We start from the raw sequence: 21,621 nt of genomic DNA on the forward strand, positions 1-21,621 counted from the left end.
GTGGTTCAGAAGGAAGATTTCTTCAGCTCCTCAGCCCTGGCTTCCTCCTCAATAATTAGAAAGGAGTTTACAGATTGTCATGTGCAACTGTTTGCCTTATAGGCTCAGATTGGATGCTATGAATGCAGAAAGGATTTCACATTCCTGGGGTGGGGGGTGAGGAGCAGGTACAGGTTAGAGCTGGCCATCCCAGCGGTTGATGGCAAAAGGGTAAACTTCATGGGTTCACAATCTCAAAAGTCTGACAATATACATTCAAATGCATCTCCATTCAACAGCTCTGCCACAGCGCAGGATAATTTGGGGCAAACAATGAGAAGCTAGGAAAGGCAACTTCCTTTTCTGCTTTATGTGAGGTCCTCATTGCTTCCCTGCAATGTTCCAGGGCCAGGCAATGCAGGAGAGATGTGTGAAAGGGGAAGCAGGAGGAACTGTTGGAAACTTTTCACCTGTGAAGTTTTCTTGACTCTTGAGATGGACCAAGTTCTGGAGCTTCACACAGAATGATGCTGAGCCAAGAGGCATTCCAGGAACTGTTAAATGATTGTGTGGAACTGCATGTCCTGCTTTTCCTGGAGAAGAGGGGTAGCCCCAGGTTAGAGGGGAGACGGTGATAATTTTCCTCTGCTAGATTCAGTGCGCTACATCATGTGGCCCTTACACTGTACAGTGGTACCTCGGGTTAAGAACTTAATTTGTTCTGGAGGTCTGTTCTTAACCTGAAACTGTTCTTAACCTGAGATACCACTTTAGCTAATGGGGCCTCCCACTGCACGATTTCTGTTCTCATCCTGAGGTAAAGTTCTTAACCCGAGGTACTATTTCCGGGTTAGCAGAGTCTGTAACCTGAAGCGTCTGTAACCCGAGGTACCACTGTACTAGTGAACATGGTTCTGGGCTTGCCTTCCAGCAAAGACATTAGATCTGTTTCTGATGACTAGCTGCAGCAGATCTGTAGAGAGGCTCTGTTTCAAGAGGGAGATTAAATCAGCTCATGAGTATCTGCCCCAGTCTGCAGCCTCACACACTTGGGTGCTTTCACACAAGCAATTCCTCTGCTGTTTTTAAAGGTGCAAATTGTCCACCCACAAACAGCAGCAGAAAAAATTGTCAGGCTAAGGAGGGATTGTTTGCACTTCCATGTTTTAGGAAAGAAATGAGTGGTGCAAATATGCCCTTAGATGGTCACACTGATAGATTAAGGCAACAGATGCATTTTGCATTATATATTCTGAAATGCAGACCATTTAAGTTCTTTTTACTGATCTTAGCATTCATATGTTTGTGCTCACATTAACTTACATACCCCACCAGGATTTTTCTTTTGTAACCCAAGTTACCCAAGTTAACACTTATTTTTGGCAGGTCCTGTTAAATATAATAAGAAGGGATCAATTGGTTAAAGGTATTTAGGTGGGAGCAAAACAGTATAAATTGAAAGCATATGCAGATGATTTGGTATTGACACTGCAGGAACCAGAGTCCAGTACAAAAAGAGTACTGGAATTAATTCAAGAGTTTGGAATAGTAGCTGGTTTTAAACTAAATAAAATGAAAACTAAGGTGTTAGAGAAAAATTTAACAGACAGTGAGAAAGAGAAATTCCAGAGAGAGACAGGATTAACTTTGGTTAAGAAAGTGAAATATCTAGGGGTGAATTTGACAGCAAAGAATGTTAACCTATACAAAGACAATTATGAAAAATGTTGGTCGGAGGTGAAAAGAGATTTAGAGGTGTGGTCGAACTTGAAATTGTCATTGCTGGGCCGAATTGCTGTTATAAAGATGAATGTATTGCCTAGAATGCTATTTCTGTTTCAAGCATTGCAGATTATAGATAAGATGGAGTGTTTCAAGAAGTGGCAGAAAGATATTTCAAGATTTGTCTGGCAGGGCAAGAAACCCCGAATAAAATTTAAGATTTTAACTGATGCTAAAGAAAGGGGTGGGTTTGCCCTGCCGGACTTTAAATTGTACTATGAATCAGCTGCGTTTTGCTGGCTGAGGGAATGGCTACTTCTTGAAAATACGGATGTTTTGGATTTGGAAGGTTTTAATAATGCATTTGGATGGCATGCATATCTGTGGTATGATAAGGTCAAAGTACACAGAGCATTCAAGAATCATATTGTTAGAAAATCCCTCTTCAATGTCTGGATAAGATATAAGGACTTACTGGAAAACAAAACCCCAAGGTGGCTGTCTCCAATGGAAACAAAAGCTTTGAAAAAACTCAATATGGAGGCCAATTGGCCGAAGTATTGGGAAATTTTAGAACAGGAAGGAGATAAGTTGAAATTACAGAGTTTTGAAAAGTTAAAGAGTAAGGTGCGTGATTGGCTCCATTATTATCAAATAATGGAGGTTTATAATTTGGATAAAAAAATTGGTTTTCAGATGGAAAAATCAAAATTGGAAATACAGCTATTAGATTCCAAAAGTAAAAATTTGTCAAAAATGTATAACTTGCTGTTGAAATGGAATACTCAAGATGAGACGGTGAAATCAGCTATGATTAAGTGGGCTCAGGATGTTGGACATAATATTATGGCGGCTGACTGGGAACAGTTATGGACCACTGGTATTAAATTTACGGCATGCAATGCCTTAAGAGAGAACATTATGAAAATGGTTTACAGATGGTACATGACACCAGTCAAGCTAGCAAAAATCTACCACTTGTCTGATAATAAATGTTGGAAATGTAAAGAGGCTGAAGGTACATTCTTTCACCTTTGGTGGACATGCCCAAAGATCAAGGCCTTTTGGGAAATGATCTATAATGAAATTAAAAGGTTATTTAAGTATACCTTTCTGAAAAAACCAGAGGCCTTTCTCTTGGGCATGGTCGGCCAATTGGTGCCAAAGAAGGATAGAACTTTCTTTATGTATGCTACGACAGCAGCAAGAATACTTATTGCAAAACATTGGAAGACACAAGATTTACCCACCCGGGAAGATTGGCAGATGAAGATGATCGACTACATGGAAATGGCAGAAATGACCAGCAGAATTCGAGACCAGGGAGAAGAGAAGGTGGAAGAAGAATGGAAGAAATTTAAAGACTATTTACAGAAATACGGCAAAATTAAAGAAGTTTAGAAAGAGACTGGTATTAAACAATTTGACTTTTGCAAAAGTTGTTTTTAAGATTGTGTGTAATATATTATTATGAAAAAGCAGGTAATGTTAAATCAGAAGGATTTGCTAAAATAACAAATTAAAATAGAATGCAAAAAGGGAGGCGAGAGGAAGTCAAAGGAACAAGTTAATGAAAGGACATTTTGGAAAGTTTAATTTTATGTGCTGTTTTTTTTCCCCTTGTACGTGTTTGATTATTCATCTTTCTTTCTTGTTTCGTATTTTTTCTTTTTTGTATCTGTGTAGTGTGTAGTGGTTTTTGTTGTTATTGTTATTGTTATTGTTATTGTTATTGTTGAGTTTATTGTTAAAACCTTAATAGATATAAATTTTAAAAAAAACACTTATTTTTGGCTATTGCTAACTCAGTTTACAACAGAAAAGCACATATTAAATACTTTACAATAATGATCTTATTAAAGAAGGCATTTATTGAGTTCCATTAAATGATTTAATTAGAATTCTGTACATTTATTCATATTCTACTCATTCTGTTTGAATATATATTGTGCTATAGTTTTGGTCAGACTGCTTGTTTTTTATGAATGCATGAGTACCCATGTCTGCATTCACAGGGTGAAACACACCTTAAAATATGTTGCGGAATGTGTTGCTTCTGGCTTCAGCTTTAAAGAATTATAACACAAGTCTGTCAGTGATTTTACACACACACACACACACACACACACACACACACTGGCCTGTACCATTTATATGTAAAGAGAGAGGTGTATGGTCACTGGCCAGGGATAATGGAGGTTACAGTTCAGTAACATCTGGAAGTCAACAGGTTGCCTATTCCTAGTCTAGAAGGTCAAAAAGGCACACAGAGAAGAGGTGCTGAGCTATTCCTCTTTTAGTCCTGCTGGCATGCAAGATACTGTATTTTTTGCACCATAACACTCACTTTTTTCCTCCTAAAAAGTAAGGGGAAATGTCTGTGCGTGTTATGGAGGGAATGCCTACGGGTGGCATGCCTACGGATTTTCCTCCTCTAAAAACTACATGCGTGTTATGGTCGGGTGCGTGTTATAGAGCGAAAAATACGGTAGATTCTTTTCCAGTCGGTTTATGATACTGAAAGTGAACCCAGCATAGTGAAAACTGCTAGTGGGGATGGCGGGGGGGGGAGCTACAAAGTTGGGGAGGTCCAGCTCCTGCTTCCCATATGGCCCTTTATAGGGCACCCCCCCCACTTTACATGTAAATAAAGCAGACACGTCTTTGAACATGCCAGGTCCGCTAATGACACATGCAGGTTAGCACTACATTGACTTGAACATTTTGAAATGAAAACATGTGGCAGGCATTAAAGGGAATCAAGCTTTTGCCTCCACGCTCTTTCTGACTTGTTAGTTAACATAATTGAATTGAATTTCTTCTGTAGTAAAACACTAGTAAATACAGTTACAGCTCATTGTTTCGTTTGGTGTTTTTTCCTTCATGGTTATATGACAGATTACATATTCTTATTTTTTTGGTGTCGTGTACATTGTATGCCTTAACTAGCAAGAAATGTGTAGTCATTTCAGCCTCTTGTGCCTTATTAAATACAATTTGTTCAAACAAATCTGCAAAGTGTTTTGTTTTTTTGTCTGGCTCGGGAACATGACTGTTTTGAATACAGCAAGCTCACTGAGAAAAGCTTACTCAGGGGGAATCTAATAACCCACTTCTTCCTGCATGCAGCAAAACATTTCTTACACACCAGCCTTTCAGTGCTGTGACATTTGTGGAAGAAAATTGTTACACAAGAAGCATCTTATGGTGTCTCACCAGGACAAGTTAGGAACTCACTGCAAAGTGTTTATATGATCAAACTGCCCCATAGTAATTGTGTGCATGAAAGATGCAACCTATCAATGATGCTATATGCATGAAAAAGTTAAGTGTCAACAGAAGGGTTGCAAGAACTGCTCTTTAAAAAAATATTAAAGCTATGTGCCAAGACAGCACAATTTCTGCCACAAGGAAAGCTGAATTCAGCAATCTTTATAAATCATGCAAATTGAGCAATTTGCATAATTTACTTTGTTTTGTGACAACATGTACTATTTTGTGTAACTTGGAGGGCTTGGCACTGTGAGGCAAGCATAGGACTAGGCTTTTGTAATTTTTACCAATTTGTAACAAATGAAAGAGACTATTAAGCAAGACAGAAACCATATGGTGATCCTTGTCTCCTGACAAAGACTGTTATATGCCCTTTATGTCACAATCTACAATGATAAAACAACCTGTCTGGGTGCAACAAGGCAGATAAAGGGCCAATTAAAGGACATTAGTATATCAGATTAAATGCTGGGAACCCCCCCCCCCCATTCTTACACTTCTTCTTTACTTAAACTATGTTAAGACTGTGCAGTGCTTAGAAAAATAGGTGCCAGTACTTACCATGAGTTTGACCAAGCTGCGGGAGGCAGTGGAAGACAGGAGTGCCTGGCGTGCTCTGGTCCATGGGGTCACGAAGAGCCGGACATGACTAAACAACAACAACTTACCATGAAGTTGTTACAGGAAGTGTCTCACTTTTTAACAACAACAACAGGTGCATTGGGTACCCTCTGGTAAAAAAGCACTGAGGGCTGTGCCCAGTTTGCTCAAATCTCATTGTAGGTGCAGAAGTACATCCATGATTTCAATTAACCATGGAGCAGGAGCCTATGTATAATACACAGAAATAAGTTACACTGTGTCTGGTGGAGCTTACAGTATTCTCCAGTCAATGCCCATAGGCTTTCCTCTGTTGGATCAAACAACTAGAGCCAAAGGGTTATACCCAATGCTGTTCATGCACAAGCAGAGCCAACTTCTGTGCACAAAATGGGACTTCACCTTCTTCTTCTCCATCCTGCAGCCCCTTGTGTGCTCTCAAAACCTGCTCCAGAGGGTTGAGGGGCTCTCTGCATCAGATCTGGTGGCCCAAGAGGGGAAGAGGACGGTGATGTCTCATTTAGCAAGTGAAATTCCATCCACATAACATTGGATTCCGGCCAATGCCTACAGTCCACAACCTATTTTCCCCAGAATAGTTGTGCTGTTTGATGTGCAGCTCCTCCCAGAGAACTTTATGTAAATGGGGCACCATGTGGGTGTTGTTAAATAAATAAATATTGCCTTTAGTGGAAACACTCCAAGGCAGCACATAGTTTTAAATTGCATTGATTTAGTGGAAGAGATTTAAAAGAATATGCTTTTTACTATTCCATTACAGCCAGCAAGACTTAAAAGAACTTTGATGGGATCCATCACCAACAACTATATTATGACATGCTTTTCCATAGACAAAAGCCTGAGTCAGATGCATACAGCTTGGCAACAAGTTGTCTTCGGATGCTTATGACACAAATAAAGTTGATAGCCATTTAAGGTGATAAGAGTTGTTAACTTCTCACAGCTTAAGGCAGAGGTTGGGGAACCTGCAGCCCTACAGATGTTGCTGGACCACAACTCCAGTCATTTTGGATCTCTGGGCATGTTGGCTGGAACTAACTGGAGTTGGAGCCGTAACAACAGGTTCTGCATTGCTGTCTGAAGACTGAAGGCCCAAACAGACTGGCAAGGGAGAGCAGTGATGGTACTGCAGATAGTTCTGCTTTTAAGCAGTGATGCTGGGGTTGGGAAGCCAACCCTTTCCCCAAACCTGTTCCTGTCTCCAAGCTGCTCTTAATCCGGGTTTCCTCCTGGGGGGCAGAATATAGGTATGAAACAAATTATGGGAAGGATTGGGAAAGTACAAAAGAAATGTCTGTCTGCCAGAATTAAAAAAAGTGTGGGACTTGACTCAAAAGTGTGGGGCTTGAAACCCACCCCCCCAGCAGAGTTTAAAAATACAAATCTATGCAGTATTTGTGAAGTTTGGAAAACAAAGGCTATTAGACCTTTGAATATCCAGTTTCAGGCGCTCACAATGTGCTCCCCCGTCTCTACCCCTCTGGCAGTGAATAGACCACACTGTGAAGTAAGTTTAGTTGCTTTATTTATGTAAACCAAGGTCTCAGTCATGCATCATTCAATTTTATAGCAAAACCAATACATTCTTGCATTCTTGAGTACAAAATTCAGAAAAAGTTTATTTAAATGTGGAGTCCGGGCTTGGAGTGCCAGTCTCACACATGTAATTGGCTACTAGGTTTGAAGAGAAGAGAGTGAGGAGATAAACTTTTACTTCTTCATTTACCAGAGGTGAGGGGGTGTGACTTAACTGAGCCTTCCCTACCAATTTCATTTCTGAGTCTGCCTTTCAGCAAATATAGCTCTGTGGTCCTAACCCCTTTCATACATTAGCTAACATTGTGCATGGTAGTTATGTTTTGGCTGTAAAATCTTCCACCACAAGTACCTCTATTTTTTCTCAGGTTGGATTAACAGTAGCTTGGGGAGCAATTTAGATAGGGGGGAAACCCTCCCAGCACTGTGGGTCCAAAATGGGAGATCTTAAGCATGCTTTAAGGTTACTGTTGTTGTGCCAAAGCTACACCATACATCAAAAGCACATTCAACACATATTCAAAGCACATGACTTCCCCTCAAAGAATCAAGGGAACTGTAGCTTGTTACAGGTGCTGGTTATTGTAGCCCTGTGTTTTGGCATTCAAACTGTTAGTCTTAATGCCTACCATTTTGAGCACATACCCTCCAGGAGTTCCCGCCAGGATCCGCAGGCTTGCGGACAGCTGCCTGCAGCCCGAAGCCCAGGGAGCGCTACACTGTGCACCCTGGGCTTTGGGCAGCTCTCCGCAAGCCTGCAGAGCCCAGCGGGAGTTCCTGCCGGGCTCCCAAGGCTTGTGGAGAGCAGCCTGCTGTACCCCAAAGCCAAAACAGCGAGACGGAGTGCTACGCAGCCCTCCGTCTCGCTGTTCCAGCTTCGGGATGGCTGTGCAAAGCCTCCGCAGGGTGGTGGGGTGAAGGCACCCCGCTGCCCTGCGGAGGCTACAAAGGATGTCCCTGAAGCCTCAAGCCTTTGGAATGCAGCTGTGCTCCAAAGGCTTCAGGGATCTTTGAGGCTGGCGGTGGGGGAAAGCAGCGCTTCCCTCCCCCACCAGCCCCACAAGCTCGGGGGGCAGCGGCAAGGCCTGCTCTTGAACGCACCTTGAAAGCACCTTGTTTTTGAGGGGGAGAACAAGAAAAAAATTTTTTTTCCTATTCTCACCCTCCTATGGTCCAGTGCGTCCAACAGAGCGAAAAATACGGTAACCAGTGGAAAGCCATCTAACTCAGAAACACTAGTACAGTAATTAAAATGGTTCATGTAACAGACTGATAGGATTGCTAGAGTCTCTAACAGCACAGTCTTTCACATAAAAAGTATTAACTTATTTCAGTGGGATTTGTTTCTTTAGCAAATGTGCATATGATTGCTCACAATCTTCTACACTTGGCTGTCTTATAAAATCTAGGCTCAACTAGCTTAATCTAGCAGAAGCAACTTGTACAGATGATAGTTTCTGAAGACATGTTCCCATTTGTAAACATCAGTAGATGTTCTTTTTTAGAAAAACAACAACAACAACAACACCACTATCATTTGCAGGCAAATTATTGCACTGGAACATGAGTTAAAATATTTTGCACAGACGTGCAGGCAACTAAATGAAAAATGCTGGTCTGCTTATCCCCAGAATCTCACATTACTCATGTCTTCCCTTAATGAGTATTTAAGCATTTCCTTAATGCCAATTGCCTTCTTTCTGTCCTGCTATTAACTGAAACTGAAAAAAAGCATATTTTTTTCCTGAAGAAGGATTGAAATTTAGAACAAGACAACAAACTGGCATTGTGTTTTCAATGAGGTAACCTGGCTGCATCAAGATTTCAGTGTGGAAGTCCAGTAGGCATCATAGAAGCTCTTCCAGTAACATTAACAGTTGCTGCACTCTGGGCTAACTCTATACCAATTACCCATCAGCACAGCGAGCAGAACACAAGTGAAGCAGAGAAAAGGCAGAAGAAGAGAGTGATAGATAAGGAGGGCAAAGCTTCTGGGACATTACAAAGGCTGTGTACACACTCCCATTTCCTCTGCATTCAGTGTGTTCCCACCACTGGTTTGGGGAGCAGTGTACATGACGTTTACAGGATAGGTATGGATTGTGGCTAACGTCATGTTTTTTCCTAAAACCAGCTTTGATATGAATTGAGAAACAACATGACTTGGGTGCATTTTAAGTTGGGAATGTGCGCACAGCCTAAGGCCTCCCCCCCCCAAAAAAAACAACCATGGTAGCAAGCTGACTTCAGCCACTCCTTCCCTCCAGCAAGGCATCTTTAGCTGCAGGCTTAAGGAAACTGAGTGGGTTGGTGAGCAAACCCTTGCAATCCTTCACAGTAAAAATGCTGCCCTCCACTACGAGTATTTCCCTGGGTATTCCTCTACGAGCTGTGGAACAGAAGCTATGGAGGTTCTTTACTACCTTTGGTGCTTCCTGTAAATGATCCTGCCTTGTGAATCACATGTCACTGGCAGAAGTATTCTGGGATAGACCTAAGAATATCCTGAAAGGTTACACCGTAGTAGGCAAAAATAGATTATCTGGCTCTTGCTCTTGTTCAAATACAAAGACTAGAATTAGCAGGCCACACTTCCTTTTTGATTACTCCTCTGAGAAGTAGCTGCCTGTGAACAAATGCAAAACTAGAAAAGAAGAAGGAACCCCAATTTTTCAAAGGCTCATTGCTTAGGTGTTCAACTTTCTAGATCTCGCTCCAGACAAGTAAGGGCAGTATGCAATTTGCACTGTGCACATATAAAAATCTCTCGAATGCTAATAATCTAAAATATTGTTGGGACTGTTAATTCTCAGAATAAAGAAATATTACACATTTTGTTTTGGCAAATTTGACTGTACACAAAGAATTCTGACTATGCAAAGCACAAATTTAAACTCCACTACACCTCAAAGAATCCTGGGAACTGTAGTTTTACCCTGACAGAGCTACAATCCTTGCACCCTTAAAAAGCAATGTTTCCTAGAATTCTTTGGGGAAGTTATCAGCTTTAAATATGCTGTAAATGCATGGTGTGGATCTGCTCTTAATACAGCTGTACTATGAAAGACATCACAGAAAACCATTCACCACTAAAATAGTCTTGCTAGTCCATCTTAGCCTAGGAAAAGATTCTAAATACAACCTTTCATGCTAGTGTAACAGCAACATTTTGATCTTAAGCATCCATTTCTAGATTGTTTAGTCATTTAGTCGTGTCCAACTCTTCGTGACCCCATGGACCAGAGCACGCCAGGCACTCCTGTCTTCCACTGCCTCCCGCAGTTTGGTCAAACTCATGTTCATAGCTTTCTAGTTATTACAGACAAATTCTTCCAACCAACAGAAAATGGAAGCATTTTTATACGGTTACCTATTATCAACATGTTGCCATAACTCATAAAAGTATTTATAGGCACATGAAACGCCATGGTGCACCTGCTGTAGCAAAACCGGATGCCTTCATCTGCCGCAGCTGCAACAAAACATGCCTCTCCCGTACTGGCCTCTACATCCACAGAAGGCACTGTAACTCTCCAATGGTTTAGCTTCACCCCACAAGGCACACTCTTCTATTGTCTCCCGAGACATATGGATGCCAACAAGCACCAACAAAGGGCTTACTTCAACTCAGGGAGATATCTCCATTTTTAAAACCAGTAACTCGTCCACATCATGACACTGTAAACTATTTTCAAAAGTCTCCCAGGTTTCAAAAGCTTTTGTGAAGTTTTCACATAGTCAAGTACTTTTATAAGCTGTTAAAAAGAAAACATCGTAACTATGACCTCAGTCTAATTGAAATTTTACCAGGCCGAAACCAGAATAAACTATTAGTTATAAAAGTTACAGAAACTTTCCCGGTTAAGTAATTTTTAATCCACTAGATGGCACCAGCACTACAGAGAAAAAAGTTGGTCCTACAGAGTAAACGAGGTGATACCTTTTATTGGATAATGTTTGAAATTCTGGAAGCACTAGCTTTTCCCTCTTTTTTACATCCCGGAAGCTTTATAGTCTCACAATGGAGCTATGTGTATCAGAAATACTGATATTTCAGCTTCGTGAATGTGTTCATTTTATTCATAATGCTATCTGGAAAATGACACTTTTGGCAATTTCATATTTATCATATGTGCAGTTATTTTTATGTCATCTGCCACTAAAATGAAATTATTGGAAAACTAGAATACCGTCAGCTACAGCTCCCATGGCTATGTTTTTTTTTTAATTAAAAAGACATTAATTCAAATTACAGAACTCCTATGTCACTTATAGTAGAACCTGAGGTGGTACTGGGGGAAGGAGTGTCTGCCCACTGATCAAATTGGTTCCTTTTACATTCAACAAATGGAGTTAGATATTGCAGGCACTAAAAATGGGTGTGGGAGAGTGAGATGAGATGACTGACACACTTGGCGTGTGGGTGTCAGGAAGGTCTGTGCCAAATTACCAAATCTTGGTAACAGGGATTTTAAAAAAATTAAGTACAACGTAGTCTATGGTCAATTCCTTCCGCAAGTAAGATGATCACATGCACTATGTGGAAACACTTGAACTAGGAAGTCAGCAGAAAAGGAAAGAAAGAAAGAAAACAGGCTTACTGTCATGTTTTGGAAGTGAAGTCCAGGTTGATAAGTGCTTATTAAATCTGTTGCCAAGGCCAGGAAACAGCAACACAAGGTGATTGGAGGAAGGGAAAGGTCACTTTGCAGTAGGGGGGGGGGAATGAGGACCTCTGAATCCTCCCTAGGGGAAAAATACTTTGTATCATTCCACAGAATTTCCCTTACCTGATCGAAATGCAGAAATGATTGGTTCCCAAGAGAGCTGGCTCTAGCTTCCCACCCCCTCTTCAAACCAGAATAATAGGGTTAATAACAAAAGCCTAAAAGGTAAAATGGATTTAAAACTCTGAAGTGTCTGAGATGTCCTCTGAATCCTGTCATGGATGAAGTAGAGTTTCCCCATAGGGAAAAGCTCACAGATATGTCTTTAAAGGGCACCATTTCCCCTGTAGGTCTGATTTCACTGTAGCAATGGCAAAATCATTAACTGCAAGCTGAAGAATAGCAGTCCCCAGCCTTATTTGATGCCTCCCTTCAGAGTCTCTGCCTGGCAATAACCCTAACAAGATGATACATTATGCACACTTTAAGCCGGATGGTGTTTTTCAAGACTGCCTGGGAAAATGATCTCTCTTCTCTTTTCAGAGAACTGCAGAAAATTAACTATTAAATCCTGAATTATGGGGAAAAAATATCTTCATTGTCCAGGACAAAGAAGAGACAAAGACGCCTTTAAAAATGCCAACGATTCTTGGTATGATGAACTTGGAGACTGTTACTTCAATGGCTTATAGTACCACTTCAATGGCCTGTTACATCAATGGCTTATAGTACCACTGTAATATAGAATTTGCTTGTAGTGAAGTAGAGTGTATTTTCCAAATCTAGCCCTGTTCAGGCGTTTTCTTATGTGGAGAGATAGTTGGGTCACACATGCTATTTGCCCCCCCCAAGTGATCTTGTCCCCTGCCAGCTCAGCCCCCACTCTGCCCATGCGCCGGGGAGAAATCTGAAGAGACACAGCCTGCGGAACTGGCACAGACTATTCTGGTGCAATCTAAGCTGCAGGTGATAGGCTAGAGCTAGGATCTAGGTCGATGAAATTTTGGAAATCTTTGAAGCAGATAAAATCTCAAATGTCAATGTAGGCTCAATGGCCACTTTTATTTAAGGTTCCTTGTGGGATATTTTCATTTCCCTATTTAACCCTATTCAGGCATGTATTCAGAGGACAGCCCATCAGCCCAAACCCATTATAATGTCCCCACTGCCCATAAGTTGCGTAGCCTCAATGCTTGTTCTATGAGCGTAGACTCTACCTATGTGATGTGAAACCATGCTGGGTTCCGCATCATGAAAGGAGTCTTTTAGCTTTTGCTTCTCCCTCAGACATGTCCCTGTAATGTGTGGGGTGAATGGAGCTGAAAGATCTGGATGCAAACTTGCGCTCACCCTCCACATGATTAACTTTGGGGTCAGAATGCCACAGAATGCTAGGGCTCTTGGCTGGTGTTTATTGATATCAATACCCCACTTGCTGAGGAACTTCCTCCACAGAGCAGCTTACAATCTCAAACAATTACAGACTACTACAGGTCCCCCCCCCCTGCACTTATGTGTGATTGACTCACGCGTGACTGTGGCACTGGGAAATAAATAAATAAATAAATAAATTCAAACCTGGTGGGAGACGGCTAGAAAGTCCTCGTGTCTCACAAGGAGCCCCAAAAGGATGTTAGTGAAGGTTGAGGAAGTCCCAAAGAGACCTGAAGGGCAGCAGAGCTTTGTTTAGGCCATGGGAAGGCAAACTAAGGCCCAGGGGCCGGATCCAGCCCAATCACCTTCTAAATCCGGCCTGCGGACGGTCCGGGAATCAGCGTGTTTTTACATGAGTAGAATCTGTCCTTTTATTTAAAATGCATCTCTGGGTTATTTGTGGGGTATAGGAATTCGTTCATTTTTTCCCCTTCAAAATATAATCCGGCCCCCCACAAGGTCTGAGGGACAGTGGACCAGCCCCCTGCTGAAAAAGTTTACTGACCCCTAGTTTAGGCTGCTCAGCCTCCCACCTAATAGCTGGTATATAGGGTAGCGCAGCAGCAGTAGCTGCCACTTTCCCACACATCCCGCAGCTTCCAGCCGGCCCCAGAGCTTCAACTCCAGATATTTAGGTCTGGATTGGGGAAAGACGGTTAGAGAGAGCTGGAGAGTAGGAAAAATGGGCATTGAGAGGATTTTTAGAGGGTGGTCCCCACTTTCACAATTTTTGCCTATGTGTGCGGGGTCCTGGAACATATCTCCCGCTTAAGTGAGGGGACGCCTGACGTGAAGACTGCTGAATCAGTTTAGAGAACCCACATGTGCAAAAATACTACAAGCATTTTATTTGTTTATGAAAGCACGAAGTAGACACATCTTTGGTAAAGGAATTATACTTAGGAACATACAGAAGCAACAAAGTTCTCCCTCTTGTTTTAATAATGAAGGAACATGTGGAAACATCATTGGCAATAGCAACTTCCCCAAAATGCCTTCCCCATTCTCTTCAAATTGTGCTGCTTTATTTTTGCCTCATATTTTAACCTCTCCATTATCTTAGGATTTATGTTGCATTTACAAAGGTTATTCTTCTAAGACATTTGCTGCTGATATGAGCATTTAAATTTAGATTGGTTTATATTCTAACAGAGGTGCAGTATCAGAAAATAAGTTCTGTGAAAGCCTACATTATGGTCATGGAAGGTCAAAGAAGGTTAATGAAAACGTCTTTCAGGATATTGGCACAGACGAGGCTCCCTAGAGATAGACCTAGAGTTGGCTTTTTAGTGCAAATAAAAATTTATAAGTGGCAAAAACTTCTATTAAATGCGTCTGATGATTCCGTTATGGAAATAACTTCTCAGAAAATAAATGAAAATAGAAGCATAGGATCTAAGATCTGCTGTGATTTCTGATGAAGACTAAAATTAGAGGATTTTATGTTAGCCTTTGGACTCACATTTTTCATTATGCATTGAAAGGAAAATAGGAGTATCTGAAACAGAGGTTTCTTACATCCTCATGCTGCAAATCTAGAACCATACCAAGAAACCTCTTAGCAATAGCCAAATTGTTACTTGATTACGATTTATGTTGTGGAGTGATTATCAGATATGTTCTTGGAGCAGTTTTCTGAGTTTTGAAAAACCCTTTAGATATTACAGTTAGGATAAACATGTGAAGGGACAAGCACACTACCTCTGCCATCTGTCACTGTTCCTGCAACATTTCAACTTATGGGGGGGCAAAGGTTTGAAGTGAGGAGGCTTCTAAACTTGTGGAAACACCTTGTATGTTTTCGAACCCTGGAAAACTGGGGTTCTAAAGCAGGCATAGGCAAACTCAGCCCTCCAGATGTTTTGGGGCTACAACTCCCATCATCCCTAGCTAACAGGACCAGTGGTCAGGGAGGATGGGAGTTGTAGTCCCAAAACATCTGGAGGGCTGAGTTTGCCTATGCCTGTTCTAAAGAATGTGAGGAACCTCTATGCGTTCAGAAGGCTCCTCACATAAGACCTTTAACTTCCATAAGTCAAATGGTAATGGTAATGTTGCCAGAGGGAGGCTCAGAGCCAGCGGCATTGCATGACCAATCCCCACCCCCTAAAAGACTCTGAAGATCCTCTCAACCCTCTGAGCAACCTCTCTACACATGGTAGGACTCAGCTATCCAGCTGCAAATAAAATGTTTTAAGTTTGTTGTAAAGTGCATTATACAAATGTGTCACTAGATAGAGATGGTGAGCTATGGCAAATTCAATATATTTTTCAAATTTTTATTTCTTAAAAAAAGCATCTTCACAACATTTTTTATATGTGTCTAGATTCCACACTACATTCGCCTCTGGACTTCACACCTAAGGATTATTGTGATCCTGCTTTATTAATAAAGATTTGAAATCACTTGGCATAGGAGCAAAATTCTAGGGTCCAAGGTCCCTTACCACCCAATAAAATATGTGAGGGGTCCACCGGGTCTTATGGTTGATTATTTGGGGCCTCTGTTTCTGGAGCTCTTCTATATAGTATATATGATCTGTATTGTACGTATGTGTGTACTATATATCCATGCTGCCTGTATTACTGCATGTGTATGGCTTACTGAGGGATGCGGGTGGCGCTGTGGGTAAAAGCCTCAGCGCCTAGGGCTTGCCGATCGAAAGGTCGGCGGTTCGAATCCCCGCGGCGGGGTGCGCTCCCGTTGCTCGGTCCCAGCGCCTGCCAACCTAGCAGTTCGAAAGCACCCCCAGGTGCAAGTAGATAAATAGGGACTGCTTACTAGCAGGAAGGTAAACGGCGTTTCCGTGTGCGGCTCTGGCTCGCCAGAGCAGCGATGTCACGCTGGCCACGTGACCCGGAAGTGTCTCCGGACAGCGCTGGCCCCCGGCCTCTTGAGTGAGATGGGCACACAACCCCAGAGTCTGTCAAGACTGGCCCATACGGGCAGGGGTACCTTTACCTTTATGGCTTACTGAACCTCAGTGGGGCCTTCTGCACTCCTTCACCCCTTCTTCATCTTTCAGAATACTCTTGACTGTTTAGTTATTTGTTTGCGCATCCAATGGATTCTTGTTTGACCTTCCTCACTGCCTCTGAGGTCTGAATTATTTCCATTCTGCCTCTAACAATGGTATTGTAAAGAGTTTAAAACATGCAGGCCATGTATAATGTGTGTTTCCCATATCATACAATAAGCTTTTATAGCTGGAATATACTACTCATTAGATAACACAGATGTCTGTTGGAGTGGTTTAAGTATTATTGGCCTTGCTTCTTGGATGCATTTTTTCCCCTCATCACCATACTTCTGCTGTTCTTTCCCACACACTTTTAGTAGGAGCTGCTCAGAGTGGCTGGGGAAACCCAGCCAGATGGGCGGGGTACAAATAATAAATTATTATTATTATTATTATTATTATTATTATTATTATTATTACAGCTATGGAAATATACCACCCATCTTTCTTTCTTAGTAACACCCCAACATTATGTCTCACACCATCCATTAGGTTCCTGACCTTTCTAATGTTCCTTTTACCTTTAATATAATGTGGGATAACCTTTGAAATTATTTTGATTTACAGTGCAATCCTATTTTTCTCTACCCAAAAGTATATCCCACTGAGTTCAATGACATTTCAATACCTACTTGAATGGTAGCAAACCTCATTGAACTCAATGGGACTTATTTTTTATATATATGCATAGGATCACACAATTAGTGCTTCAGTCTGCTATATGTCACAGTGAAGCTCTGAGTATCATTCACAAAACAGTGAAGAGCTGGCAAGAATTTGTTTTTTGATGGTGGGGAGGATTATTTGTTTAATTCAACTAGTTCTAAAACTCACCCCAAGATGTCTCTGGATCTTGAAATGAAGTGCACAAATTTGCTTTTTGAAAACCCTTCAGGGTATTTTGAATATTATTTCTTTTTATAGCAACTCATTATAGCAGGCTAGATTTAATGCAGGAGTCCGGAAAAGTGTTTTGTCCCATTCATTGCTTTAAATATATGAGCAATCTATTGATTTAAATAGGTCCATTCATGTTTTAACATTACTTATGCATTTAAATTGCTTTCTGAATTGAGGTCAAATATGTGCTCCTTCAGTTGGTATACAGCTGTCTCGCCTTCTTCTCCAAAGCTCTCCAGGGATCATAACTGAATGCCAGCATTGATAGGTGACTGTTGTCAATGAAACTGGGAGACAGGGATGTCCTGGCAGCAGTGGCTGAAAGTGAACTGTAATAGCATTGGAAGCTAGAATGTAAAAGACACAACAAAGTCAGGAGAAAAGCCAAAGACAATGAAGTTAGATAAAACCTCTTGGGGGACAGCTATGGAAGTGGTGAAGCTAGAGGGCTGGCCCCTGCTCTCCTTTACCACAGCACTGATCATTTTGAATGACAGAAGAGGCTTGCTTATGTAACAGGGAGACATGTTTTTCATTCTCTGAGATCACAGTGGTTGCAGCCCAAGCCTACAGCCTTCAAAAGCACACATGGCAACTACGCTCTGCTTGCAGAGATAACTCATACTAGAGTGAAAATTTGGATAATTGGCCTCATGAAACCAATTTAAAAAACCACACCACCCATACTATTTGTTACCTTCTAAGGGCCAGTTTACCCAACTTTCCTCCAATGTGCTGCCCTCCAGATGTTGTTGGACTACAACTCCCATCAGCTCCTGCCAGCTTGGCCAATGGTCAAGGATGATGGGAAAAGTAGAACATTAAGAATTGGATAACACCACGTTGGCTATCCATGCCCTAGGCAAACCTAACATGTACAGTGGTACCTCTGATTACAAACTTAATTCGTTCCGGAGGTCCGTTCTTAACCCGAAACCGTTCTTAACCTGAGGCGCGCTTTCGCTAATGGGGCCTGCTGCTGCTGCTGTACCGCTGGCGTGTGACTTTTGCTCGCATCCCGGGGCAAAGTTTGCTACCAAGAGCACCTACTTCTGGGTTAGCAGAGCTCGTTACCTGAAGAGTTCGTAAGGAGGATGGTACATAACCCGAGGTTCCACTGTACATTGAGTTGAACGTCCAGAAGAACTTACACACAAATGTTTTCATCAAAACATGACAATAAGAGAAAGCAATTCTAGGAAAGAAGTTTGGGGGGGGGGTGGCATGGGCTTTATTTGCATGTCATCTGCCCCATGGATGCAGCTGGCAGCAACTGCTGCAGTCACAATAGCTCCAAAAAAGCTGTCATAATTTGGGGGAAGCAGTACTATGTATGCTGGCCTCAAGTTGCAACAGTATGTTCTTAGATAGTAGGGGTTTTTGTTGTGTGTGTGTGTGTGTATTCCTTTTAGCCTTCTGTGTAAAAACCTTATCCAGAATGAAATTTTAATTAATTTCCCAGAGATGCTTTCAGAAGCAGAAGAACTGCTTGGTTTAATTAACACTGGTATCTAGGGCAGATGCTTTGTTTTGCTGTAAAAGCCAGAAGGATAATCCCCCCCCCTTGTTGCGGTTTTCCTCTCTGAAAGTCCTTCTAATTTTCATAACGCTTATGTTTTATTTGTGTGTTGTTCCTTCTCTCCCCCTTCAAATTCTTGGATCACAGAGTTCTTCGAAAGTATGTAGTACAAATTTTGGTTGTCAGGGCAGGCAGCGCTGTGGCTGACAGGCGTGAATCTCGGCTGGGAGGTTTTGTTCACCGACCCAGAGTGCAAACGCCCACTTGCTGCAAGTGAGGCGGGGGGGGGGGGGCTCAAGCAGAATCGGGCGGCTCTGGAAGCTGGGCCTTGAAGTGCAATGCAGGCTATATTTCACCCCCACAACTGCATCCAGTATGTTTTGCAGACCCACTCTTTGCATTTCCCAAAGGTTGTGGGTTATGTTGTGGCTATACGGACAGTTATACCTCAATCTAAACCAACTGTACCTCAGTCTAGACTCGAACTCCCATCAGCCCCAAGTAGCTTAGGAATTATGGGAATTACAAAACCAGATTCCCCATCTCCAACCCTCCAATTTAGCACCCCTCGGTTCCAGCCCAAGCCAAACCTTGAATACTTTCTCCAATGAACCTCAGAGGCAGGGATATGCTAAGCCACAGATGAGGAGAGGCAGTTTCTCTGCTCTGTTCCCCACCTCCAGCACTATAGCAGGCCGAAAACCAGGCTCTTAGTATTTATAGCAAGCCTATCCGATCCTGTGGCTTCTCAATGTGTGTCAATGGCTAAGGGTGATTTTGCAACAGCTGCACTTCTTTCTGTACCTCAGGAAGGCTCTGAGGCCTAAGGGCAACCAGCCTCTGAAAGCTCACTTGGTTATGTTCTAGGTTAATCATGAAGTTTCTGCTTTCTCCTAGGGTTTCTGACAGCATCAACCAGCATTTCAGCATCTGTGGGGGGATCCCAGCATTTCAGCAGAGGCGGCAACAACAAAATTGATTTAGGCCTGAGGTATCCAATTTGTTCAGCATGGAACAGCACACTGAAATTACTTTCTTCTGCTCAGCAGAGCTAGCAGATAGCAAGGCAAGTACCTCAAGATCTGAGGAAATAGTTAGAGCTTCAGTCAAGCTTGCAGTAGCATTTTAAAGTACTGGTCAAATAACAAAAACTCATGTATTTTTAATTCAGCACATGGATTTCCCCCCTCAGAGATGAATATGCAACAAAAAAATTATATGTTCTTGTGTGGGCATGAATTATAATACCAGGTAGAAATGGGTCATTAAAAATGAAGCTCAAACATGCCAGGTTCGTTTTAAAATGATGAATTGTTTCATCAGTGGCTGCTGCACAGATGTAACTAAATTTGTCCAGCAAAATCTTTGTTGCTGCTGATTACGTGTGACCCAGATAGAACTTGATTTCTTATTCTGCCGACAAACTGAGTTTGTGGTTAGGTGGCGGCGGGAGGAACGACTCTATTTAAACTGAAGAAATTGTATGTGAAATTATTTCACCTGAAATGCAAACATAAAATCCCACGAGTTAGTTTCTTCAATTACTTTTCTGATCAAAGCAGTACTGAAAGTCTAATTTTCATGTGAAAATATGCAATAAAAGTAGGTTCTTTGCAGTGGATTGTGTAAATATATGTATATGTTGTAATTAACTGCCCTACGTTCATGATATACCTCTGTGCATGGAATAATATATGTAAATGAATCCATGCAGGGTTACCAATCCTAATTGGTGTAATACGGGATTGGTGGTGGTTTAGCAATGGATATATTTTTGGAAAATATTTGCAACCATCTAGATATTATCGAAATGTAACATTTTGCTTACAGAAAACTCACATTGCTGACCCTTCATAATAATAAAATGGGCTGTTCTTCTTTCTCTCTCTTCTATGATTCTAAACAAAACGAAATGGGTTACATTCAATGGTGACATTGTGCAAATGGAAATAACATTTTATTTTATTTATTATTACATTTATATCCCACCTTTTCCACAAGGAGTGCAAAGTGGTATACAAACTTCTCCCCCTCTCCAGTTTATCCTCACAGCAACCATGTGAAGTATAGATAGGTAGCTGTGTTGGTCTGCCATAGTCAAAACAAAATTTGACTATTCCTTCCAGTAGTACCTTAGAGACCAACTAAGTTTGTTATTGGTATGAGCTTTCGTGTGCATGCACACTTCTTCAGATACCTGTGAAGTATGTTAGGCTGAAAGATAGTGACTAGCTCAAGGTTTCATGGGGATTTGAACCCTGGTTTCTCAGGTCCTAGTCCAACACTGTAAACACCACAGTGGCTCTCAGATGTGCAAAGTGGTTCACCTTATTTTCACCCAATCTCTTACTTGCTGTAGCCCTGCACTATATCCTACACTGTTCCAGAGGGTGATATTCAACTAGTTTTGCTCAGAGCGGATCCACTGGAATTAATGAGCATGTCTAAGTGAGGTCCATTAATTTCAGTGGGTCTGCTTAGGTTGAATAGCACCTGGAGAGTATCTGAACCCACAGGGGCAACTCTTTTGAGGATGTGATGTGTAGGGGAGATTGGCCAAAATCAGGTGCCCCAGTTTGTGTGAGTGGAAGTGCATCATTGGATACAACCCAATGATGATAATTAAGTTTTTGAAATTCTAATATTTAGTATTATTATTTTTAGTATTATTTATTGAATTTGTATGCTGCCCTTCATCCAAGATCACAGGACAGTTCACAACATAAAAATACAAAATGATAACACAAAATACATAATAAAAACAAGAAAAAGAGTGAAAGCAAACCAATAACACCCTCCCACAAACACAATTAAAAGGACATAAGTGTTTTTGCCTGGCACCTAAAGATACATAACAAAGGTGCCAGGTGAGCCTCCCTGAAGTATCGTACTTTTCTGTTAAAGATGGTCCAAAATCTGCCTTCCAAGAACAAGTACGTGACTTTAAAGT

The 21,621-nt window shown here is 41.6% G+C and overlaps 1 long non-coding RNA gene across 1 annotated transcript; it reads left to right on the top strand.

Annotated features, from left to right (window-relative positions):
* The first annotated feature begins 18,853 nt into the window (after positions 1-18,853).
* Positions 18,854-20,290, top strand: LOC128402549 (uncharacterized). Its single transcript, XR_008327739.1, has 2 exons — positions 18,854-19,044; positions 19,569-20,290. It is a non-coding gene; the product is annotated as an uncharacterized LOC128402549 (long non-coding RNA).
* Positions 20,291-21,621: the final 1,331 nt, after the last annotated feature.

This window comes from Podarcis raffonei, chromosome 1 (genome assembly GCF_027172205.1).
Source record: "Podarcis raffonei isolate rPodRaf1 chromosome 1, rPodRaf1.pri, whole genome shotgun sequence".
Lineage (NCBI taxonomy): Eukaryota > Metazoa > Chordata > Lepidosauria > Squamata > Lacertidae > Podarcis > Podarcis raffonei.